General features: G+C 44.8%; 1 long non-coding RNA gene across 2 annotated transcripts; it reads right to left on the reverse strand.

Annotated features, from left to right (window-relative positions):
• Positions 1 to 3,093: 3,093 nt before the first annotated feature.
• On the reverse strand, positions 3,094 to 9,620 carry LOC144596997 (uncharacterized). 2 transcript variants are annotated; one of them, XR_013547682.1, is made up of 4 exons: positions 9,236 to 9,620; positions 8,918 to 9,061; positions 7,084 to 7,124; positions 3,094 to 3,452 (listed from the first exon to the last, which is right to left on the reverse strand). It is a non-coding gene; the product is annotated as an uncharacterized LOC144596997 (long non-coding RNA). The 2 variants fall into 2 exon arrangements; XR_013547681.1 differs by having other exon boundaries at positions 9,148 to 9,620.
• Positions 9,621 to 9,843: the final 223 nt, after the last annotated feature.

A 9,843-nucleotide genomic window follows, 5' to 3' on the forward strand; every position in this document is an offset into this window, starting at 1 on the left:
ATCAGTACAATGATCCCTTTTAGGACCAGTTTTGAGTCTACATCCACATCGAGGAGCTCTCTGTCAAACTTCTCTGGAGTAAGCTTGTTCAAAATGCCTGAACAAATGGAGGCGATCTTACAGTCATAGAGTCAGACAGCATGGAAACAGGCCATTCGGCCCATCAGGTCCAGACTGATCAGATTCATCCTTATTAATCCCATGTTCCAGCACTTGTCCGCAGGCTTCTACACGACTCATGTCCTCGTTTAGACACTTCTTAAATGCCGTCAGTGACTCTGTTTCCACCCACTCCCTCTGAAGTGCGTTCCAGGTGCTCATCTCTCTCTGGGTGATAGAGGTCCCCTCAGATCCCATCCAACTCTTCAAGAAGGCAATCTTCCATTCTGCAACTGGTCTCGGCCGCACTTGAATGACCTTTTCCACGCTCCCTTTTTTTCTTTTGTTTCTTCTTCCTCTTTCTCACCATCTCTTTCTCCCTCCGTAACCTTCTCCTTCCTCCAACCCTTCCTCCTCCTCCAGCATTCCTTTCTTACTTCTTCGTCATTCCACTTCTCTGCCTTCATGGCTCCCCTTCCTTATGTCTCCCAGCAAACGTCGGTGCAATGTTAAAATGACCTTCAGTGAGTATTTCTTTAGGAGATCTTTGGCGGCCACCCCTTTCCCTGAATCTCTCTGCATGTTGAGAATATCGCACTCTACACAAATATGCACTCTCTGCTTTTATCTCACGTGTTATGTAAATTGTTATGCTCCCAATGATCTCCTGCAGTGCAGTTCCTAATTTTAAAAAATCATAATAGCGTATTGAAATTACCTACTTTGACATTCTCCAATGATTTGCATTTTTCTTTCTCTCCCTCTCAATTTATTGTTTTAAATTTTGCATTTTCTCTGCAGTGTTTAAAGAGTCAACAGCAGTTCAGTGGGTTGCATTGTATCCTCTGAGACAAAACATTGAGGGTATAGGTTGACTATAAAAATCAAGGCTGAAATGCAAATGCCCCACTGAGGGTGTGCTGCCTTTTGGATGCAATGTCACCGTAAGCTGACTGCTATAGATCCCAGGACATTATTCTAGGGAAGGGCAGATACATTCTCTCCAATATTCTGCCAAATGTTTATCCATTTGGCGCAGAGGTAGAGTTGCTGCCTTGCAGCACCAGAGGCTCGGGTTCGATCCTGAACCCTGACTGCGTGTGCTGTCTGTGAGGAGTTTGTACGTTCTCCCTGTCACCGTGTGGGTTTTCTCCGGGTGCTCTGCTTTCTCCTCCCACACTCCAGACATGGTGTCTTAGAGGCCTGGGGACACCGTGTGGATCGAGTGGACATGGGGAGGATGTTTCCACTGGTAGGAGAGTCTAGGACCACAGGCCATAAAAGGACATACTTTTAGGAAGGAGATGAGGAGGGATTTCTTTAGTCAGAGGGTGGTGAATCTGTTGGCTTCATTGCCACAGAATATTAATGGTTATTTTTTAAGGCAGAGATTGATAGATTCTTGATTAGTATGGGTGTCAGGGGTTATGGGGAGAAGGCAGGAGAATGGGGTTGAGAGGGAAAGGTAGATAGGCCAGCCATGACTGAATGGCTGAGTAGACTTGATGGGCCAAGTGCCCTAATTCTGCTCCGAGAACCTATGAACTTATAACTTACAGGTTTGTAAGTTAATTGGCTTCGGTAAAAAATAGTAAATTGTCCCTAGTGTGTAGGATAGTGCTCGTGTTTGGGGATCGCTGGTCGGCGCAGACTCGGTGAGCCGGTGGGGCTGTTTCAGAGCTGTGACTCTAAATTAAACTACATTAACAAATGACCATTACAAAAAGTAGCTGAAATAAACTGCTGGAAACTTGAAATTAAAACCAGTCAATGCTGAAAATACTCAGCAGGCCAGGCAGCGTCTGTGGAGAGAAAAGGGTAATATTTCAGGGTGATGACTTTTTGTCAGAACTGGAAAAGTGAGAGGCCCGCTATGTTTTGAGAGGAGCGAGAGGTGAAGGGAGCAAAATCTGAAATAAAAGCAGAAGAAATGAAGGCCAGGCAGCATCTGTGTGTGTATGCATGCGTTAGCTTCGTGGATAAGTCTCTGAGGCTACGTCGGCGCATATGTGTGTATAAATGTATTCCCCTTGGCCTGTGTGAATCCATTCCGCCGGAATCCAGTCCATGTTGCGGCTGAAGCCTGCCACAGCTGCCGATCACCTTGCAGCAAGCCGGCTGGTATGCCTGCGACGTGCAATGTGTGTGTGTTCCTGAAGCAGGACTCTCTGTGGTATCTGATCAGTAGGATGCATTGCGGGGTTCGCCTTCTGTAAATAAGCCTCCGCTCTGCAGGGCTGATAACAAAACACAACAACAGTACCAGACCCTTGGGAAACAAAAAGTAGGGGAAGAAAAAATGCCCTAGTTGTACATGCTTGGTTTTAATGAATTAACTGGTTTAAAGGGTTGACTGGACTTGCACGCACATAAACGACACAGAAAGCTACCCTTTTTCCCCCCTTGGTGACATATTCTCCTACACTGGTTTAAGAACTCCTCTCATGCATGAAGAATTTGCATGGGTTTGTTAACCGCGTGCACTGGCCTCGATATTGCAATGTATTGTTGCTCTGGAGCCCTTTCCTGCATCTTTAAGTGCAGGGTGAATGCTTTGACTGGATTGAATAATAAAGACAGCACTGCTCCAATTTTAATTGGGGGGGGGGGGGTGAATTTGTGGGGCACAGATGCAGTGCAATTTCACCAGTGCAAGGAGTGTATGTATGTGTGTGTGGTGTTTGGCATGAATATGCAAGGAAGCATTCTAGCCAATATAAGGTTCCTATTAAACAGCAATAGCTGCACTTCAGTTAATTGATTATGCAGCGATTGTGACAAGATTTGTGCAAGAACCTCCATATTTGTGCAAGAACCTAAAGATTGGAATTGTTTTTAAGTGGTATTCAGAAGGACATGGGTGTCCTTGTATATGTGCCATTGACTGTTAATAGAGCCATAGATTCATAGAATCATATAGAACAGATAGAGGCCCTTCGGCCCAACTTGTCCATGCTGACCAAGACGCCTGTTGACTCAATTTGCTTGCGTGTGACCAAAATGCCCCTCCAGCTCCAGCCGCCTCCCCTCGAAGATGACCCTCAACTTAAGCTCGTCGTTCATTTGCATCCGAATGCTTCCTGGGCTGATAGGGAACAGCCAGTAAAGATAACAATTCCCACGCCTCATGTATGGATAGTGGAGAAATACATTTTATTCTTTCGCTTAGAGTTTAAATGGTTGCCTTGATGCCAACCACGTTGCCACTTTGGAAATACGAGGACCATGAATTTCCTTGGATGCTGTGCCAGTCTGTCACGACAGGTTCTTTGTGCGTTGTGCATTTACTGAAGACGTTCCCGGACAAAGTGTTTCCTTTGGGAAATGCAACAGTCGAGCAAGGACTTACATTTCTATAAAGTAAAACAGAAACATTCAGCAGGTTAGGCAACATCTGTTGAGAGAAAAACAGAGTTAATATTTCATGTTGATGCTCATTCGTCTGTGGCTTATTTTGTAAGGCTCTTTTCACAAGCTCAGCATGTCTTTAGACTGAAGACTTTAGAGATACAGTGTGGAAACAGGCCCTCCGGCCCACCGAGCCCGCTTCGACCAGCAATCACACTAGGGACAATTTACAATTTTTTTGCCAAAGCCAATTAACTTACAAACCTGCACGTCTTTGGGGGAAACCAGAGTACCCAGAGAAAACCCACGTGGTCACAGGGTGAATGTGCAAACTCCGGACAGACGGCACCCTTAGTCAGGATCGTACCCAGGTCCCTGGCTCTGTGAGGCAGCAACTCTAACGCTGCTCCGAAGCATTTTCCGTGAACTTGAGAATTGCGGTCATTAGTTGTGCAGTGCGTACAGTAAATGCCCACAAAGAGCGATGTAACAGCAATGTTGCTGATCGCGAGACAGATATTAGTCTAGGTACCTCCATAGACCTTCCAATCTGGGGGGTCGTATACCCATTTGAATGGTAATTAAATAGGCATCCCATTCAATAGTCACTTTTTCGGCCTTGCAGGAAAAGGAAGTGTAAATAGGGTCATAGACCCACACAGCCTGGAAACAGGCCATTCAGCCCAACTCATCCATGCTGATCAAGATGCTCCATCTAAACTAGACCTATTGCTGACATTTGGCTCGTATCCCTCTAAAACTTTTGCATCCATGTAGCTGACCAAGTGCCTTTTAAATGTTGTTATAGTATCTGTACCAACTACCTCCTTTGGCAGCTCATTCCTTACACCCACCACCTTCAGAGTGAAAACCTTGCTCTTCAGAATAAAAGGACGTACCTTTAGAATGGAGATGAGGAGAAATTTCTTTAGCCATAGGGTGGTTCATCTGTGGAATTCATTGCCACAGATGGCAGTGGAGCTCAAATCATTGGGTATTTTTGAAGTAGATTCTTGATGAATAACAATGTCAAAGGTTACGGGGAGAAAGCAGGAGAATGGGGTTGAGAGGGAAAGATAGGTCAGCCGCGATTGAATGCCGGAATAGACTCGATGGACTGAATGGTCTAATTCTGCTCCTATGACTTATGAACACAGGTTCCCATTAAATGGTTCTCCTCTCATCTTAAAACCTTTAAGCACAAGTCTTGGCAGTGGGTCAATAAACGACAACTGTCTTTCTCAGGGTTACACTTGGGGATCACAAAATGCCCTATTATGCCAAGCTGCTCAGTCCTTTGTCCAACCATCTGCCTATCAAGTAACCTTCATCACCTGTGTCCTGCCAGGTTTCGTCCTGCCCCAAGATAGACACAAAAAGCTGGAGTAACTCAACGGGTCAGACAGCATCTCTGGAGTTAAGGAATGGGTGACGTTTCGGGATGAGGCCCTTCTTCTTCCTCTCTTCCAGCTTTCTTCTCCCCACCCAATCCACAATCAGTGTGGGGAAGGGTCCCTATCCGAAACAGCGCCTATCCATGTTCTCCAGAGATATTGCCTGACCTGCTGAGTTACTCCAGCACTTTGTGTCCTCTCTCACGGTAGCTGGGGTTTGCGGAGTGAAGTCGAGGCAGAACCCTGCTTTTCCAATGTTAATAAACAAACTGCTGGATGTACTCAGTGGGTTAGGCAGCAGCTGTGGCTGGAAATGGACTGGGCCATGTTTCAAGTCAGGACGTTTCTTCAGTCACTTCCCTTCACACATGCTGCCTGACCTGCTGAGTTCCTCCAGCCATTTGTTTCTTGCTCAAGATTCTGTAGTCTGTTGTATTTCTGATGACAATATTCATTTTTTAATTGCTACACTTTTCTTTTTTTCCCCCAACATGAAGCTGGGATTTTCCAAAAACTGACATGAATATAATTGATGAATGTGACTAATCAGAAAGCCAATAATAGGATTTTGAAGCTAATCTCGACGTCATATTCTGCAGAATAGAAGTTTGTCCCATGGCAATTTAGTGATGACTTGTAACATGAATTTCCATGTAATTAGGATTTAAAACAATAAATATTCAGATACAGTCTTATCTGCATGCAATAAGGAGGAGGTTTTAATTTCCTGTTTTTATTATAATTATAAGTTTTAAAAATAGATTTACAAGTGTGTAGAAAAAACTGTAAAACCCTTTGTCCTAAACACACACTGAGCAAGTTTCCCAGAATTAATTTCAGAAATATGCTCAACATTTGGCAATGGGCAATGGACAATGGCAACGTGGAAATTTACCAAGCTGTGTTGAAATGTGGAATCATACAATACACTAACAAGCTTTTTGGCCCACTAAGTCAGCACCAACCATCCAGTACCATTTGGCACAAGTCCCATGTTATTCTCCTCACGTTCCCATCATTTCCTTCCTGATTCTGTTACCCACATCCACACCAGGGGCAGTTTACAGGAGCCATTTAGCCTACTAACCCACACATCTTTTGGATGTGGGGGTGGGGGGTGGGGGGGAAACCGGAGCACCTGGATGAACCTTACACGGTCACGGGAAGAACCAGAGGTCAGGATCGAACCTGGAACGGCTTCACCCACTGTGCTGTACTCATTTGATAGGGCCATTGGTAAAGTATTTGAGATGGTTGACATAAAATAATAAATGGATTCAGAAAAAAAAGTATAATGGTTGTTTTGGGAGTTTAAAGGGTAACTTTGTTTACTAGGAATTGGAAGGGAATTTTCTTTATCAGGGGTTAATTGAAATGACCGGGTGTGGCAGGGAAATTCCGCAGAGATGCTCCCACACTGCTGGCTTCATTGTCTCGGAAGGCTTTTACTTTATCCACAGAAACATGTATCTCATCCTCACTGCAGTACGAATATCATAGACTCATAGAGTCATGCAGCATGGAAACAGGGCCTTTGTCTCAATTCCCTGCTGACCAAGATGCCCCATTTAATGTAGTCCCGTTTTGTTTAGTTTAGTTTAGAGATACAGCACGGAAATAGGCCCTTCGGCCCACCGAGTCCGCACCGACCAGCGATCCCCGCACACTAACACTATCCTAATCAAACTCGGAACAATTTACAATTTTACCAAAGCCATTTAGCCTACAAACCCGTACGTCTGTGGAGTGTGGGAGGAAATGGGAGCACCCAGAAAAATCCAAACAGGTCGCGGGGAGAACGTAAAAACTCCATACATGCAGCACCCATGGTCAGGACCGAACCTGGGTCTCTGGCGCTGTAAGGCCGGATGGGGAAGGAAGAAAGAGAGGCAACTGCAGGGAAGGTGTACAGGGTAGGGGAAGATGGAAAGTGTATGTGGAAGATGAGGCAAGGATAGGAAAGATATAATTGCCCGTGTTTGTGTTTGGATGACTTTTGAAATTTCAATGGCTATGGAGTTACCATGTCAAGAATCATCCGTGTTTAATTGCCATAAATTTCAGTAACGAAACAATCAAATTTTTACTTGCTGCAGTATAGCTGACCCGTTAATGCAATTACACATAGATAAATATACAAAAAATAATAATACTCAATAATAATCAATAAATTATTCATCGTAAAACTATGTAACTATAATAATGTGCAAGAGTAGTTTCCATTTCATCTGTAATAACTCACTTGTTTGCAGCAGTAACCACCACCAAAATCTTGGGTCTTCGCTGTAAGAAATAACAGGCAGGATAAAATATAATACAAGCTTAAACTGGAGGGGCCCAGATGGTTGTGAGATAACAAATTTGTGAAAGTCTTGCTCGTCCCTGTGGCCTTCTAGTATACAGTCAGGACATACAGCCAATAACATGCTCATTGGAGTGTAGTCATTTTAATGTAAGAAATACTGAAGCCAAGTTTCTCACAGCAAGCTTCCACAAGTACTTTGTCCAGCAGATTTGTTTTAGCAGACTCGGTTGAGGGGTACATCTGGGGAAGGACAAAGTGGAAAATCTTCCCTGCTCGTTTTCAAAATTGAGATGTCCAGCAGCTTAAGATAGACACAAAATGCTGGAGTAACTCAGCGGGGCAGGCAGCATGTCTGGGGAGAAGGAATGGGTGATGTTTCGGGTCAAGACACACTTCTCCCGACAGCTTCCATGCAGTCGAGATGTGGATTTGAACAGAGAACATAGAACAACACAGTTTGGTACCTTTTCGTACCTCTAATTTCCCTCTCCCATGACTTTCAGATTGAAGAAGGGTCTCGACCTGAAACGACACCTATTCCTTTTCTCCAGTGATGCTGCCTGACCCACTGAGTTACTCCAGTACTTTGTTTCTATCTTCGGTGTAAACCAGCATCTGCAGTTCCTTCCTACACATAGAACAGTACAGCACAGGAACAGGCCCTTTGGCCCACAATGTCTTGGCTGAATATGATGTCGTTAAACTGATCGCTGCCTGCATGTGATATCCCTCCATTCCCTGCGTGTCCATGTGCCCATCTAAAAGCCTCTTAAATGCCACAATCATATCTGCTTCAACCAGCATGCTCCAGGCACCCAACATTCATTGTATAAAATAGTTGCCCATACACCTCCTAAAAACTTGCCCCTTCCACCCTTAAAGCTATGGATATGGAAGTGGCATTCTTAATCTCATTGTACTTGTACAATGACAATAAAGATATATTGATATATTGATTGATGCCCCCTAGTATTTGATATTTCCATTCTGGGGAAAAGGTTCTGACTGTCTACCCTATCATAATTTTACATATTTCTATGATCAGGTCTTCCCTCAACCTCCGACACTCCAGAGAAAACTATCAAAGATTGTTCAACCTCTTCTTATAGCTAGTGCTCTCTACTCCAAGCAGCATTGTGGTAAATCTCTTTTGCGCTCTCTCCAAAGCCTCCACATCCTTCCTGCAATGGGGCGACCAGAACAGCACACATTACTCCAAATACGGTCGTACCAAACATTTTATCATGCTGCAAATGGCTTTGTGACTCATACTTAATGCCCTAAACAATGAAAGCAAACATACCATACATCTTCTTTACCACTCCACCTACTGGTGTTGCCTCTTTTAAGGAGCTATGGACTTGGACCCCAAGACCCCTCTGTACTTCAGTTAAGATCTTGTCCTTGATTCGTAGTGGGTGGCACGTTGGCGCAGCGGTAGAGTTGCTGCCTTACAGCGCTTGCAGTGCCAGAGACCCGGGTTCGATCCTGGCTACGGGTGCTGTCTGTACAGAGTTTGTACGTTCACCCCGTGTCCTGCGTGGGTTTTCTCCGGGATCTCCAGTTTCCTCCCACACTCCAAAGACGTACGGGTTTGAAGGTTAATTGGGGTATGGGTTTGAAGGTTAATTGGCTTTGGTAAAAATTGTCCCTAGTATAAGATAGTGTTAATGTGTGGGGATGGCTGGTCGGTGCAGACTTGATGGGCAGAAGGGCCTGTTTCCATGCTGTATCTCTAAACTAAACTAAGCTAAACTAAAGAGGGTCTTACCTGTAAAATTGGAACCTCCAGTAATTCTGCAGTCCTTCAGCATTGCACTGGTGTGAGCTGATGTTGATGTAGTCTTGTACTCTAGTCCCTTTGGGCCCACGTCTCTGTGAGTCAGAATTCTACCCACTGAGTGCTACTGTTATTCTGGAAATTAATTAGAATATTTTGTCAAGTTTAAAAAAAGCCAAGTTGTAAAAAGCTGATTAATATCCACACAATTAGACTCCCACCTAAGCAGAGCATTTGGATGGGTAAAAAAAAATCACTTTTAATCCACTTATTCTGCTTTATTCCTTGATCTCTGGTCGCGGTCTGTACCTTGCAAGCGAAATACAGGACCTGTGTTTCGAGAAGGCAAAGGAGTTTTATCTTTTCTCTTTAATTAAGGTTTGTCGGGGTACAGGCACTTTGTCGGAGAGAAAGAAATCCATCTTGAGCCTATTGTTTTCCTCGCAGGTCTGACATGGCCGACAGATTGGCGGGATGCGTGCCAGCGATTTCGATGAAAACTCACTCACACACGCGGGCTGATTTAGTGCAAGGACATCCAGTTCCCGGAGGTTCCCGCTGTGAACACTCCGACTTGCTTGGAACTAACAGGATCTGCTCGACAATAACTAGGGAACAGTTCAACCCTGCTTGGTGGGGGAGAAAGGGAACACAAAGCAGAGAGAAAAGGCAGTGTGTTCAATGTTGTCGTCACGAGCAGGAGGCGGGAGGTTGTTGGCAAGGCTGTCGCCCGTCCCCAGTTGCCCTGGAGAAGGTGGCAGTGAGCTGCGGGGCCTTGAATTGCTGCAGTCCTCTGGTGAAGCCTGTCCCACAGTGCTGTTGGGAAGGTCGCTCCGGGAATCAGGCTGCAAGCTTAATATGAGACTTCTCAATAGTCAATAGTCAATAGTCAATAGTGGTTTATTTGTCACATACAC

The sequence above is a fragment of the Rhinoraja longicauda genome, chromosome 9, assembly GCF_053455715.1.
Source record: "Rhinoraja longicauda isolate Sanriku21f chromosome 9, sRhiLon1.1, whole genome shotgun sequence".
NCBI classification, from domain to species: domain Eukaryota; kingdom Metazoa; phylum Chordata; class Chondrichthyes; order Rajiformes; family Arhynchobatidae; genus Rhinoraja; species Rhinoraja longicauda.